The sequence below is a fragment of the Eleutherodactylus coqui genome, chromosome 5 (genome assembly GCF_035609145.1).
Source record: "Eleutherodactylus coqui strain aEleCoq1 chromosome 5, aEleCoq1.hap1, whole genome shotgun sequence".
Lineage (NCBI taxonomy): Eukaryota > Metazoa > Chordata > Amphibia > Anura > Eleutherodactylidae > Eleutherodactylus > Eleutherodactylus coqui.
In genome coordinates, this window is record NC_089841.1 from 128,418,625 (window position 1) to 128,434,956 (window position 16,332).

The window sequence follows — 16,332 nt, forward strand, 5'->3', positions numbered from 1 at the left end:
GTATGCACCTACGTATGCACAAAAACACGCTCGTGTGAACCCACCCTAAGGGACATATATGTTAAAAAAAGTTGAAAAAATTACAGAATACAATATATATATATATATATATATACACATATATATATATATATATATATATATATATATATGATAATGACCCACTGCCAACGCCAAACAAAACTGTCACCATATGCACCCTGTAATCCAAAACTATACGAATTATATATCCAAACATCCGTAACAAAATGAGGAACCCATTCCCATACTTTTTTAGCATAACTATACTAATTTTAAAACAACTATAAATTATAATTTTTTAAAACTTTTTACCCCCAATAGCACGAAGAAAAGTTTTTTAAAAAGGCAGCAAAAAAAAAGATATAACAAAATAGCCATATATGTCACTGGGAAAAAGAGGCAGCAAAAATAATTCTGGTAGCTGAAGAAAAAAAATAGGGCAGTAAAATCACCACATGGGTAAAATCCCTAAAAAGTGTCTGGCCCTTTAGGACCGAAACACCCTGTTCCTTAATGGGTTAAACTACAGCTACTACATGTCTTATCCTACATGTTATTTTGGTTCAGCTTTTGAAACCATTGTCAGGAGTGGATTGTACAGTGAAGGAAATTATTTTGTAAAGATTCTAATTTGTTCTTCTTTTGAATCTACTCCTAGTTTTGGTTTCAAAAACTGCAGAAAAATTGCATCAAATATGATATCACCCTGTCCTCTTGTTTCACCTATACAACCTATGCAGCCAAAAGCCACATCGCAAAGCTGTGCAATTTGACCACACAGCAAAAAAAAAAAAACAAACACATCTATTCTGCATTTGTGAACGTATCAATAAATTAGCCAAGAAGTGCTGAATCAGTATATTGATTGATTCAATGAATGATTGATTTACATGGTTTATACTGAACAATTGTTCTAATAATCCATGGGAAAATGGCTTCTGTCCTATTCTTCAAACAGTTGTTGCCGAGTATTTTAATCACTGTGTATTGTCCAGTGATGGTGTCCGGTGATATAAAACAGGTGCAATAGCAGTTGCCTAAAGTCACAAGAAAAACAGGAATAGGTTTTCTACTTAGATGAGATATGCCATGCGGTTGTAAACGACCCTCAATGACTCCAATACACTTAGTCTTTCCAAATGCTTTACATTCTAATCACTGCACTTAGCATCTGTCCCTGACAGGCAGCTTGTTCAATCTAGCAGATAACAAATGTGCTGGGATGATGGTTAAGCCTAACCCTTCCACATACACAGAATCTATGCGGTTCCACTACTCTGATTTAATAGGTTGCCAGAATAAGTACAGAACAGTAATTGCCTCAGTTACAAACCATCTTCACCTGTAAAAATAAACTAAGTAGTATCAAATCAATCTTATCATCAGCAGTTTAAATGCCAATTTAATTTCAACTGGGCTTGCTGTTTTCAAAGCAAAGACAAATTGCTTTTTATGACAGGCAGTTAAAAAGAACTAACGTTTATTAAAAATTTTGAAAAAAATTAATTGAAATGGAAATCTTTTCAATACTAGAAAAACACTGTATTAAAAAATTATTTTATAAGGGAAAACAGAAAAAAAAATTATTGTATATATAAGGTTTTATATCTTTGTAGGCAATGTGATCTGGAATAAGAGGGCAGTTGAGAGATATTATATTTTACACAATACTAGAAACAATGCAGGTCTATAATACAGAACTACAACAAAAGCTGGGGTACAATGGGTCAAACAATAAAGGACTACAATACTAAAAACAAAATAGGATTACTATTATATGACTACTATTCTACATATAATATATGACTACAATACTATGGACAATGCAAATTACAATACCATAAATATGGGATTTCAATATGAGAACGAAATTGTAGTTATCATTCAACTGCAGTTTGTATTTACTAGTAGAGATGAGCGAGCATACTCGGTAAGGCGATTTACTCGAGAGAGCATCGCCTTTTTCGAGTAACTGCTGGCTCGTCCCTGAAGATTCAGGGGGCAGTGGGGGTGAGTGGAGGGTTGCGGAGGGGATCGGGAGGGAGAGAGATCTCTCTCACTCTCCCCCTAATTCTCCCCCCCCCCCCCCGCGCCACCCCCCGCCGTCCCCTGCCCCCCGCGGCCCACCCAAATCTTCAGGGACGAGCCAGCAGTTACTTGAAAAAGGCAATGCTCTTTTGAGTAAATCGCCTTATGGAGTATGCTCGCTCATCTCTATTTACTAGTAATGGAAGTGGTAGTTTTTTTAAATATATTTTTTCTAATAGGCTTGGGTATTTACAGATATTTGTAATAGAGTAAACAATCTAATAAATAGTGCAGCCAGTAGACTGAAAATCACTTGCTATAGATGCCACACCAGATAGAAAAGGGTAAAGCAGTGGCGATGCGGCAACTAACAGAATTTTGTATTTATAAAATATCGTCTAACTACACCAATCTAGAATTAGGGCTCATGTCCACGGGGAAAAGAAGAATTAAAATCTGCAGCGGATTTTAACTCTTCTCCCGCGCGCGGATCCGCACCCCATAGGGATGCATTGACCACCCGCGGGTAGATAAATACCCGCGGATCGTCAATAAAAGTGATTTTAAAAAAAATGGAGCATGAAAAAATCTGGACCATGCTCCATTTTCATGCGGGTCTCCCGCGGGGACGGCTCCCGCGGGCTTCTATTGAAGCCTATGGAAGCCGTCCGGATCCGCGGGACACAAAAATCACATTTTACTTACCCGCTCCGGTTCTTCTCTTCGGCGCCGCGCCATCCTCTCTCAGCCGCGGCCGGATCATTTTGCTTCGGCCCGGCGCATGCGCGGGGCACGTCACCGACGTCATCGTGCACATCTGCCGAGCCGAAGAATGAAGATCCGGCCGCGACGAGAGAAGATGACGCCGCCACGAAGAGAAGAAACGGAGCGGATGGGAGGTGAGTTTATTGTCATTTATTTGTATTTTCAGCGCTCATGTCCGCGGGGCAGGAGGGACCCGCTGCAGATTCTACATGTAGAATCCGTAGCGGGCCCGATTTTCCCCGTGGACATGAGGCCTTAGGGTACCGTAGACATGTTTTATAGAGGACTACCTATCTTCCCACTTATTCATCAACTGAATTGGGAAAGGGTTACACAGTACATTATTCTAGTTTTGATTTCCAAAAGTGTAGCTTCTAATATTGAGGCTACATTCACATGGACGAGTGCGATATCAGGCTGAGAAATTCGTCCCAATATCATACTTACCAACATGTGATTTTCACCATGATATAAAGCGTTTTTTTATTCAAAAGAATGGATGTCATAGTCTTGAGAAGCGCATAGCATCTCACATAACTCGAGAACATCATTTGTCTCAATAAGCCCTAAAACTCACATTCAGAGGATAGACATGGCATTAGGCAATTCAGAATAAACCACTTATAACTGGCATACCCCAACAATATGACTTGTTCAACTTGTTTACGGTAGTATAAAAGTAGGCGTTAAAGCATCTATGGCATATTATTCTGAGGTTGACGTTAATAAATTAGCAGAATGGACAGCAAAACTTCAGATGACATTTTATGTTGATAAATGAGACAATAGATTATGAACAAAAAATGTGCATGCTATTATTACCTTGCATAAATCACCACTGGGTGAACCTAAAAGAAGGATAATCATCAATCACAAATTAATTATAGTGTGAAATTACAATTTTCTACACTTACTTCTACCAAAGCATGGAAGAGAGAAGCATGGTAGCATGGTAAAGAGAAATGCAAATAATTTAGGTATTTTATAACGTTCTGGTTGGCCTCATTTTAATTATGCATTTCAGTTTTGGGAACTGGGTTATAAAATGAAGGGAAAAGTGCACCAAAGCGCAACTCAATTAACAAGAGGTATGGAAAACATGGGGAAAGTTTCTCCAATGTATTTGCTTCACAAATGAAAAAGCTGAAAGTAACATAGTAATAGTTTATAAGGATGAAAAAAGACATGCATCCAGTTCAGCCTATTATCCTGTGATGCTGATTAGGAGGTATGCAAAAAACATGAGACAGAGACGATTTTCCTCATTTTAGGAAAAAAATCCTTTTGAATGAGCAATCAGAATAAATCTAGTAACTACAAAATGTAATATTGTTACACTTAAGGAAGGGATCCAGGCAGAGGCGTAACTTGAAGCTCCTGGGCCCCAATGCAAAACCTGCAACAGGGCCCCCAACTATAATGCTTTATTCATAGTACTGGGCTCCCTATATGGAGAAGAGAGGCCTTATGGGCCCCCTAAGGGTACTGGGCCTGGGTGCAACCGCATCCCCTATAGTTACGCCCCTGAATCCAGGCCTTGTTTGAACTATTTGGCCTGGATACATTTTTAGCCCATACTTGGTCCATGTTTGGTGGACCTTAATATGAAGGTAATGTAAATCTATGCAGCTATTTACATGGGCACATATTTCAATGCCACATTTTAAAAACGCAACATGTGCTACTTTTTTTTCTGGTTTTGTTGAAAAATACAGCCATTATGATTTTGGGAAAATGATTAAAATATAAATGCATGTATATGTCATCAGTATGGCATAATTTTTAGATTTGTATTTGCTTTCATATTTGCATTGATATGGATCCATATTTACCCAATAGAAAATAAATGTTAGGACCGGCGGCTCTCGGGGTCTCCATGTCCGCACCACCGGTCCCATCACCCGAGCTGATCAGGTGCGGCACAGGGGAGCTCCGGTCTTGGTGACCTCCCCTGGCCGTCGGGGTCCCGGACACTGGCTCCGGGCGCACGCTTCTGTGCTCAGGGGGCGGCGCCTGGGTAATCCAGTTGCTGGGGATGCCGTCCCCATTGCCATGACATCCTGACTAGCATGATCTGCACTTGCTGCTGGATGTCTGGATCTCCGCACTCGTTGTCTTATGTCTGGGTCTGGTTGCTGGCAGGGCCCCGCCCTAATTAGCTGCTGGGGCGGGACTTCTGACAGCATTTAAACATGCTTGTTTCCTCCCAGCATTGCCAGTGTATGTTTGTCTGTAGGCTACGACCGCATATTTGGATTGTGCTCCCGGCTTCTGACCCTCGGACTTCGGACCCGACTTTGCTTTGCCTGACCCCTTTGTACCTCGTACCCTCCAGTTGCCGACTCGGACTGTCTGACTCTCCTCTGTGTTCGTTTGTTTCCAGTGTTTGTCTGTATCGGTCCCGGTGCCCTTCCCTAGTAAGTGTAGGGACCGTCGCCCAGTTGTTGCCCTGGGGCTTAGCCCAGGGAGGCAAGTAGGTAGGGACAGGGGTGTGGGTTGTTTTCAGGGAATTCAATGATAACAAATACAGAAACAAATACAGTTGAAATCATGATGAAGTACTGATAACATATCGTTGCTATATCATCCATAACATGTCTGTATTATGAAACTGTATTATATGTTAACAATATATTTTTGTAAAACTAGCCTTTAGGTGAATTCTCCATCACCACTTCCTCTAGTAGAGAGTTCCATAGTCTCACTGCTCTTAAAGTAAAGAACCCACTGCTATGTTGATATAAAAACCTTCTTTCTTCCAGCCGTAGATGATGCCCCCTTGCTACAGGTAAAGTCCTGAGTAGAAATAAATCATGGGAGAAATCTCTGCATTGACCCCTTATAGATTTGTACACATTTATTAAGTCACTCTTCGGTCCTCTTTTTTCGTAGCTAAAAAACCCTAAGGGCTCCTGCACACTTGCATTTTTCTTGCACGTTTTTTTCATGCGATATGGCTGCGTTTTTTTCATGCGATTGTCAATGGGACTTTCTAAAGTTAAAAATGCATCGCAAGTTGGTGCTTTGCAATTTTTGTGTGATTGTGTTTTTACCATTAGAAAGTCCCATTGACAATCGCGTGAAAAAAACGCAGTGATATTGCAGCGTTAAAATGCAAAGTGTGCAGGAGCCCTAACTTTGATAACCCTTCTAGTTTAGGCTTAGTCTATGAAGCATACACAAACACAATATGTTTTGGGATTATTTTTTCCAGTGGGCATGTATCTTGAAAAAAAACACATAGAAGTTATACAGGCATTACTGAGATATAATGCTGATCTAGCAATCTGTATAATTGCTAGTGGAAATTCAGGAAAAAATTTCTACTAGCAATTATACATGCCCACATTTTTAAATTTAGTCACAACCTCCATGCAGTTCCACCAAACCTAATTAGTAAAACAAAGTTGAGCCATGGTCCAGTTCAATTGAACCCTAAAGGCTTCTGGTATCACAATTGGACTGCAGAATCTAAAATACCACCATATTAAGGCCTCTTTCACACAAGCGTATATCGGCCGCCGTTTTCACGGCCGGCCAATATATGCTATGATCTGATGCATTAGATTCCAATGCAGCAGATTACATGGCAGTATTCCCATGGCATGAAAATGCCCGGCTGGGCTAATATAGAGCTGAGCGCTTTCATGCCGGACTGGAATACATCGCTGCGTATGGGCTCCTCTGGGAGCCAATGACAGTGGCTAGAGAAGGGAGGTGGGAGGAAGTTTAGCAGCATGACTGCTGAACTCCCTTCCTCTTCTCTCCTCTTCTCTTATTGTCTCTGGCTGTTTGTAATGGGAAGGGGAGGGGCTAAGCTCCACCCCCTCCCATTGCTGGCTGCAGACAAGGAGAGGGGAGGGAGCTTAACCCCCCCCCCACCCTGCCATTGCACACAGTTGGATGGGAGGAGAGAGGTGTTCTGGTGAGGGGGAGGGAGTGGACACCCAACAGCAATGCGGGCTCGGTGTATATGTGCCAGGGCCCATGCCGTCTGAATGGGGGCACAAACATTAGACTTGTGTGCATCTTCCTCATCACCTCCCCCAAATAGCTTTCTCCCTGTCTCATCTTAGTGTTGCTGGACATAGTTTGTTTTTGTAAGAGGGCAATAAAGCCCCCCCCCCCCCCATCTTGTTCATTAGCCATCTAAAGGTGGGTCAGCTGGTTGACTAGTGAAATGTAACAAGCCATTCCTAGCTGAAGTCCTGTAGCCAGAACTTTAAAGCCAGTTCTATCCTCCATGCCTCACCAGAGGCTGCATCACCTGATGTCTCCAGCACTAAGTGTCCAGCAACAAGTGTTTTATACTGTCGAATGATGCAGTTATACAGCGCAATTCGACAGAGCAGGAGACAGGTAACATTCACTACTGTCCAAAGCCTGGAGGAAAATACTCTCCTCTTTGCACGGATCTCCATTACTATACTCTTTTCAAGCCTTAACACTTTCTTCCAACGCCCAGCCCCAACACACTCCATCCACATCAGCCCCTCCCTCCTCTCCTCACCTATGTATGGCTCCCATGCACTGTTCAACTTCCTAAGATGCCTTCAACCCCCCAATACTGCAAAGAAACACCTCAGCCACCCACACAAATCCCCTAACCATGCGCTCACCCTTGCTACCCTGCTACTCCTAGCTGCAGGGGACATATCCCCCAACCCAGGCCCACCCCGTACTGTTCTCTACCAAAATGCCCCCCCTGCCCCATTCAAATGCGCCCTATGGAACTCCCAATCTGCGTGTAACAAACCCCCAACTATCCATGACCTTTTCACCAGTAATCGCTTGAACTTGCTCGCCCTCACGGAAACCTGGATACAGCAGTCCGATTCTACCTCCCCCGCTGCATTGTCCTATGATGGCCTGCAGTTCTCCCACACCCCCAGATCGGATGACAGACGTGGCGGAGGAGTAGGTATCATCCTCTCCCCAAACTGTACCTTCCAGGTCATTCCCTCAGCTCCCTCGCTTACCTGCCACTCCTTTGAAGTCCACACCCTGCGACTCTTCCGCCCACTGCCTCTGCGTGTCGCAGTTATTTACCGCCCCCCAGGTCCCACCCGCCTGTTCCTAGACCACTTTGCTGCCTGGCTCCCCCACTTCCTATCCTGTGAAATTCCAACCCTCATACATGGTGATTTCAACATCCCTACTAACGACTCTAGCTCCTCATCTGCCTCCCGGCTTTTAACACTTACCTCCTCCCTTGGCTTATCGCTAATTTCTGACTCCCCCACTCATAGAGATGGTAACACTCTCAATTTAGTTTTCCTCCATCTCTGCTCTGCTTCTCACTTTACTAACTCCCCACTCCCACTCTCAGATCACAACCTTCTCTCTTTCTCTATCAGGCACCCTAGCATCTCTCCTGACCCTCCTATCTATCGCACCTCTAGGAACCTCCAGTCTGTCCGCACTAAACAGTTTTCCGAAACTATTCAGTCCTCCCTATCGCCTATCTCTCGCCTCCCCTGCCCTAACCTGGCAGCCGAATACTACCACACCACCCTCAGCCGTGCCCTGGATGAAGCGGCACCGCCAGTGACGCAAGCAATCAAACGCAGACCACGGCAACCCTGTCTCACGTCCCAAACGCGCTTCATCCGGCGGTGCTCTAGGTGCGCCGAGTGGCTGTGGGGAAAGTCAAAGCTGCCGGCAGACTTCCTTCACTTCAAATTCATGCTTAAAACTTATAACCTAGCCCTTCACCATGCCAAACAAGTTTATTTCACCTCCCTTGTCTCCTCACTATCCCACAACTGCAAACAACTCTTTGAGACCTTTCACTCCCTCCTCAGCCCCAAAGAACAGGCCCCTGCGACAGACCTGACTGCTGGAGAACTAGCTGCCTATTTCAAAGAAAAAATCAACAACATTCGAAAAGAAATCTCTGAAAGCTGCATGATTAGCCCCGATCCCAGTTTCATCAGCACTGCACCAAGCATCTACTCACTATCTACGCTAGAACCAACGACAGAGAAAGAAGTCTCCAGGCTCCTTACCACTGCCCGCCCCACCACCTGCGCTAGCGACCCTCTCACCTTCTCCGGTCCCTTTCCCCAGCTCTCATTACTCACCTCACTACAATCTGCAACCTCTCCCTAACCTCTGGCACTTTTCCATCCTCATTCAAACACTCCATTATATCCCCTCTGCTTAAAAAACCAACCCTGGACCCGACTGATGCTGCCAACTACCGACCCGTCTCAAACCTCCCCTTCATCTCCAAATTACTGGAACGCCTGGTCTACTCCCGCCTTACTCGCTTTCTCTCTGACAACTCGCTCCTCGACCCCCTCCAGTCTGGTTTCCGCTCTCTACACTCGACCGAAACTGCCCTTACAAAAGTAACAAATGACCTGATGACTGCAAAGTCGAGAGGTGATTACTCCTTACTAATCCTCCTTGACCTGTCTGCTGCATTTGACACTGTTGACCATAATCTCCTTCTCACTATGCTCCACTCTATTGGTCTAAAGGATACTGCTCTCTCCTGGTTCTCTTCCTACCTCTCTGACCGCTCTTTCAGTGTTTCCTTTGCTGGTTCTATTCCTGCTCCACTTCCTCTCGCTGTTGGGGTACCCCAGGGCTCGGTCCTTGGTCCCGTTCTCTTCTCTATCTATACTGCCCCAATTGGACAAACCATCCACAAATTTGGTCTTCAATACCATATCTACGCTGATGACACCCAACTATACACCTCCTCTCGTGAGATCTCTGGACCATTCCTCCAAAATATCACCGACTGTCTGTCCGCTGTCTCTAACACTATGTCCTCCATTTTTCTCAAACTAAACCTCTCTAAAACTGACCTCCTTGTCTTTCCACCTTCTAACCGACCTCCCCTCAACATCTCCATTCCAGTGTCTGGTACCATCATAACTGCCAGACGGCATGCCCGATGCCTTGGGGTCACACTGGACTCTGACCTCTCCTTTGCCCCCCATATCCAATCTCTTGCCCAAACATGCCACATGCACCTCAGAAATATTGCTAAAATACGTCCGTTCCTCACCACGGACACGCTAAAGACACTCGTGGTTGCCCTCATCCATTCCCGGCTTGACTACTGCAACTCGCTACTCATTGGCCTCCCACGCACTAGACTCGCTCCACTCCAATCCATACTAAATGCAGCAGCTAGACTCATTTTTCTATCCAGTCATTATTCAGACGCCTCTGCATTATGCCAGTCGCTGCATTGGCTGCCCATCCACTGCAGGACTAAATTTAAACTCCTCTACCTCACTCACAAAGCTCTGCATGGTGCTGCGCCACCATACATCGCCTCCCTACTGTCAGTACACCACCCAGCGCGCTCACTCCGATCGGCTAACACACTCAGACTAAACACCCCTGTAATACGAACCTCACATGTTCGCCTTCAGGACTTCACCAGAGCAGCACCCATCCTCTGGAATGCTCTACCCCAAGGCATCCAGACAATTCCCGATGCACGAAATTTCAGACGTGCCTTAAAAACGCACCTCTTCAGGGAAGCATACCAAATCTCCTGACCTAGCCCCTCGCCCCTCCCTATGGTGCCCCACCCTGTTTGCCTTCTAATAAATGATCTGTACATGAAATTTCCTATTGTTTGTGTTCCCCAACCCCTGCACCTCCTGTACAACCCCCAACCCATTTGTATCTAACCCAATGTATTCTCTCATTCTAATTGTTGTAATTGTTGTATTGTTTTGCATTTATCCATGCCTGAAAGCGCTGCGGAATAAGTTGGCGCTATACAAATTAAGATTATTATTATTATCTTCACGCATTTTACAATGCCAGTGGCTATCTTTAAAAGGTTGAACTGGATTAGAAAAGTATGGCCGCCTTATTCCATTCACGGAGTTGTAATATTAGACACAACCCATGAACAAGTGTGGCACTGTTTTAGGGAGAAAGCAGTTATATTTTTCTAACCCTGTACAACCTCTCTAAAACCAAGTATTTTTCTTCCGTCACATAGACAAAAATAGTAACATGAAAATCAAAGCTTAAATTCAACGAACATACATGTTTTTTTTTGCAGCCCATTTTATAATAAAGAAATTATTCATTGCAATATTAATAATTCACATAATCTTGGGGTAAATCCCAATTACAAACACAGGTAGACACAATTTCCTTTAAAAAAGAGAGGAAAATAATAAATATATACTTCAAGAAAAAAGTAGTTTCTAAATTCAAGTCACAACTGACCATGCATCAAGAACAATATTGTTCAAATCTCTAGAGAAGTCAGTGATTCAATCTCTGCATGCAGAGAAAGAAAACAAATGGTGAGTGTTTGCACTGTAACAAGATGTTTATCACTGTATGAGTTCGAAAGAGGCATTTTATTGCTCAGACTATATTTTTTCATTATATTTTTTGATCTGTAGAAATAAAAATGTTTTTAAAATAGCGACTAGTACAAAAGATATATCATTGTAGTTGTGTTTCATTTAACTTCTGTAGCAAATAGATCAAATAATTCTTCCAATGAAAATACAGTTTAAAGTGATATTTGTTGCGTGTAACAAGTAGATGAAATGGAAAATATGCATATTTGTGATAAAATATATAGTATATAAACAGTAATGTTAAAAATTGTACCTATAATGATAGTACTATGTTAAATTAAAATGAAGCTTTGCAAATTTGAAAAGCATAAAAATCAGCACATTGATACTTAAATAACAGCTCCTTAAATAGGTGTCTCATCAAAATAGCCCCTGTTCATACGTCCTACTACAGCATATGGACACAATAAGGAGGAACCTCACAAGTCCATCTATAACATTTCCCCAACAGCAATGTATCACCAGATAAATTATTCCCCGTGTAAAAACAACTCATTACCAGAGATTTCAGAAAGTAAACTCATGGGTTTCAAACAGCTTTTAGAAAATAGATTTTTTTAATGAAAAAACCTCTTAAAATAATGAAATTTAGGACAGTAGTTTACAAACTTTTCCCCCCAAAATTATCTGACTTGTACTCATCATAGTTGGTAGTGATGAAATTACTAATTTTTATAAGGATAGTTGGGAGTCTATTTTCACAGTATATTTTTGACCACACCAATCTGAAGAGGGGATGCAAAGAAAACATTTGCACCCATTTTCTGGTGTCACAAAAAAAAGAAACCAGTATTATAAAAGAATGACACATGGTAGCTGTGGAGCCCAGTAAGGGTCCTTTCACAAGGCGATTATTCCACCAGCATGCACCACAAGACACAGAGCTACGGAATTCCGCACCAAAATCTGTAGGATTTTGAGGCAGAATTGCGGGTTTAATTTAAGCCATATTCGATTCTGCAAGGAAACTTGCAGGTATCCTGCAGACTTTAGCGTGGAATTTACAACGGCCTGCAGGCTAATTCAGCCAGTATGAAAGGTCCCTTACAGATTTAACACTAGAGCCCAGGAGGTTAAAGTTCTGCCTATTTTGACAAGTTATATGCCAAAAACACATTGCGATTTAAAGAATTTTTGATTATACAATATGGTGCGGGGTCTGAAGTTGTTATAAATCATAACCAAGCTGGTCAACAAGGGTTATTTCAGAAGAGAAAGTTCTAAAAGCTATGTTTCAGTGATTTTCTGTCTATGTAGTATAGATATTATTACTTACATAGCACTTTTTAACTGTTATCCTGGCTCATTTTGTAGTTACATTTACACAGATTGACTTAATTGGACTCGGCTTCAATTTCCTTTCCTTTCTGCTTTACTTCATCCAATATGTTTACGTTTCCAGTTCAATTGGTTTGAATTTTCAAACCATACAATGTGTTATTTTAGTGCTTCTATACCTTTACCCAGTGTTTTTTTTTAATACTTTTCTGAAACTAACCTTCACAACACTCACTCCAACATAGATGGGATCAACCATAGCCAGTTTGCTATGTCTAGTTCTCTACCTACTTGCAAAGTGAAACAATCTTAGCATAGTTAAAAATTTTTTTTATAGATTTATATACTTCTCTAACCTTATGAAATGCAGTCTTACTAACAGAGCCTACAGGCTCAGTGCACATATTTTAAAGCTCTGTCAAGTGGATTAATTTGTTCACATCTAACAGTATTACAAATTCTATAGACCGTGTTAAATCTAGATGTACACCTTTTTCCGAAGAGCAATATTTTTTCTATCCATGGTGGTTTTGGATGAAGAGGGAATTCCCTCACCTTGGCTGATTTTTTTGTAATAACTAGAGATGAGCGAGCACCAAAATGCTCGGGTGCTCGTTACTCAGGACAAAATTATCGCGATGCTCGAGGGTTCGTTTCGAGCAACGAACCCCATTGAAGTCAATGGGCGACCGGAGCATTTTTGTATTTCGCCGATGCTCGCTAAGGTTTCCTTGTGTGAAAATCTGGGCAATTCAAGAAAGTGATGGGAAAGACACAGCAACGGATAGGGCAGGCGAGGGGCTACATGTTGGGCTGCATCTAAAGTTCACAGGTCCCACTATTAAGCCACAATAGCGGCAAGAGTGGGCCCCCCCCCCCCCCTCCCAAAAACTTTTACTTCTGAAAAGCCCTCATTAGCATGGCATACCTTAGCTAAGCACCACACTACCTCCAACAAAGCACAATCACTGCCTGCATGACACTCCACTGCCACTTCTCCTGTGTTACATGCTGCCCAACCGCCCCCCCTCCCCCCCACAGCGCACACCAAAGTGTCCCTGCGCAGCCTTCAGCTGCCCTAATGCCTCACCACCCTCATGTCTATTTAGAAGTGCGTCTGCCATGAGGAGGAACCGCAGGCACACACTGCAGAGGTTGGCACGGCTAGGCAGCGACCCCCTTTAAAAGGGGCGGGGCGATAGCCCACAATGCTGTACAGAAGCAATGAGAAATAGAATCCTGTGCCACCGCCATCAGGAGCTGCACACGTGGGCATAGCAATGGGGAACCTATGTGTCACACACTATTCATTCTGTCAAGGTGTCTCTGCATGCCCCAGTCAGACTGGGGTTCTTTACAAGTGGACACAGATGCATTTATAATTCCCTGTGGACCCACAGCATGGGTGGGTGCCAGGAAGCCACCGGCGGTACATAGAAATATCCCATTGCATTGCCCAACACAGCTGAGGTAGTAATGTCGTGCTTAATGCAGGTGGGCTTCGGCCCACACTGCATGCCTCAGTCTGACTGGGGTTCTTTTCAAGTGTACAGATGTAGTAAAAACTCCATGTGCACCTACAGCATGGGTGGCTCCCTGGAACCCACCGGCGGTACATAGAAATATCCCATTGCATTGCCCAACACAGCTGAGGTAGTAATGTCGTGCTTAATGCAGGTGGGCTTCGGCCCACACTGCATGCCCCAGTCTGACTGGGGTTCTTTTCAAGTGTACAGATGTAGTAAAAACTCCGTGTGCACCAACAGCATGGGTGGGTGCCAGGAACCCACCGGCGGTACATAGAAATATCCCATTGCATTGCCCAACACAGCTGAGGTAGTAATGTCGTGCTTAATGCAGGTGGGCTTCGGCCCACACTGCATGCCCCAGTCAGACTGGGGTTCTTTTCAAGTGTACAGATGTAGTAAAAACTCCGTGTGCACCTACAGCATGGGTGGCTCCCTGGAACCCACCGGCGGTACATAGAAATATCCCATTGCATTGCCCAACACAGCTGAGGTAGTAATGTCGTGCTTAATGCAGGTGGGCTTCGGCCCACACTGCATGCCCCAGTCTGACTGGGGTTCTTTTCAAGTGTACAGATGTAGTAAAAACTCCGTGTGCACCTACAGCATGGGTGGCTCCCTGGAACCCACCAGCGGTACATAGAAATATCCCATTGCATTGCCCAACACAGCTGAGGTAGTAATGTCGTGCTTAATGCAGGTGGGCTTCGGCCCACACTGCATGCCCCAGTCAGACTGGGGTTCTTTTCAAGTGTACAGATGTAGTAAAAACTCTGTGTGCACCTACAGCATGGGTGGGTGCCAGGAAGCCACCGGCGGTACATAGAAATATCCCATTGCATTGCCCAACACAGCTGAGGTAGTAATGTCGTGCTTAAAGGGGTTGTCCCGAGGCAGCAAGTGGGGTTATACACTTCTGTATGGCCATATTAATGCACTTTGTAATGTACATTGTGCATTAATTATGAGCCATACAGAAGTTATAAAAAGTTTTATACTTACCTGCTCCGTTGCTAGCGTCCTCGTTCCCATGGAGCCGACTAATTTTTGGCCTCCGATGGCCAAATTAGCCGCGCTTGCGCAGTCCGGGTCTTCAGCAGTCTTCTATGGAGCCGCTCGTGCCAGAGAGCGGCTCCGTGTAGCTCCGCCCCGTCACGTGCCGATTCCAGCCAATCAGGAGGCTGGAATCGGCAGTGGACCGCACAGAAGAGCTGCGGTCCACGAAGACTGAGGATCCCGGCGGCCATCTTCAGCGGTAAGTATTGAAGTCACCGGACCGCCGGGATTCAGGTAAGCGCTGTGCGGGTGGTTTTTTTAACCCCTGCATCGGGGTTGTCTCGCGCCGAACGGGGGGGGGGTTTAAAAAAAAAAAAACCCGTTTCGGCGCGGGACATCTCCTTTAATGCAGGTGGGCTAAAAATTTATTTGATTACACTGTAGGCGAGGGCCCACAAAAATTGCTGTATCAACAGTACTAATGTACCTGAAAAAAATTGGCCATGGCCAACCAAGAGGGCAGGTGAAACCCATTAATCGCTTTGGTTAATGTGGCTTAAGTGGTAACTAGGCCTGGAGGCAGCCCAGTTTAACGAAAAATTGGTTCAAGTTAAAGTTCCAACGCTTTTCAGAGCATTAAAACATCTAAAAATTGTTTAGAAAAATTATGAGTGAGCCTTGTGGCCCTAAGAAAAATTGCCCGTTCAGCGTGATTACGTGAGGTTTCAGGAGGAGGAGCAGGAGGAGGAGGAGGAATATTAGACACAGATTGATGAAGCAGAAATGTCCCCGTTTTGGATGGTGAGAGAGAACGTAGCTTCCATCCGCGGGTGCAGCCTACGTATTGCTTAAGTATCGCTGCTGTCCGCTGGTGGAGAAGAGAAGTCTGGGGAAATCCAGGCTTTGTTCATCTTGATGAGTGTTAGCCTCTCGGCACTGTCGGTTGACAGGCGGGTACGCTTATCTGTGATGATTCCCCCAGCCGCACTAAACACCCTCTCCGACAAGACGCTAGCCGCAGGACAAGCAAGCACCTCCAGGGCATACAGCGCTAGTTCAGGCCACGTGTCCAGCTTCGACACCCAGTAGTTGTAGGGGGCAGAGGCGTCACCGAGGATGGTCGTGCGATCGGCTACGTACTCCCTCACCATCCTTTTACAGTGCTCCCGCCGACTCAGCCTTGACTGGGGAGCGGTGACACAGTCTTGCTGGGGAGCCATAAAGCTGGCCAGGCCCTTAAAGACTGTTGCACTGTCTGGGCTGTACATGCTGCTCGATCTACGCACCTCCCCTGCTACATGGCCCTCGGAACTGCGCCTTCTGCCACTAGCGCTGTCGGATGGGAATTTTACCATCAGCTTGTC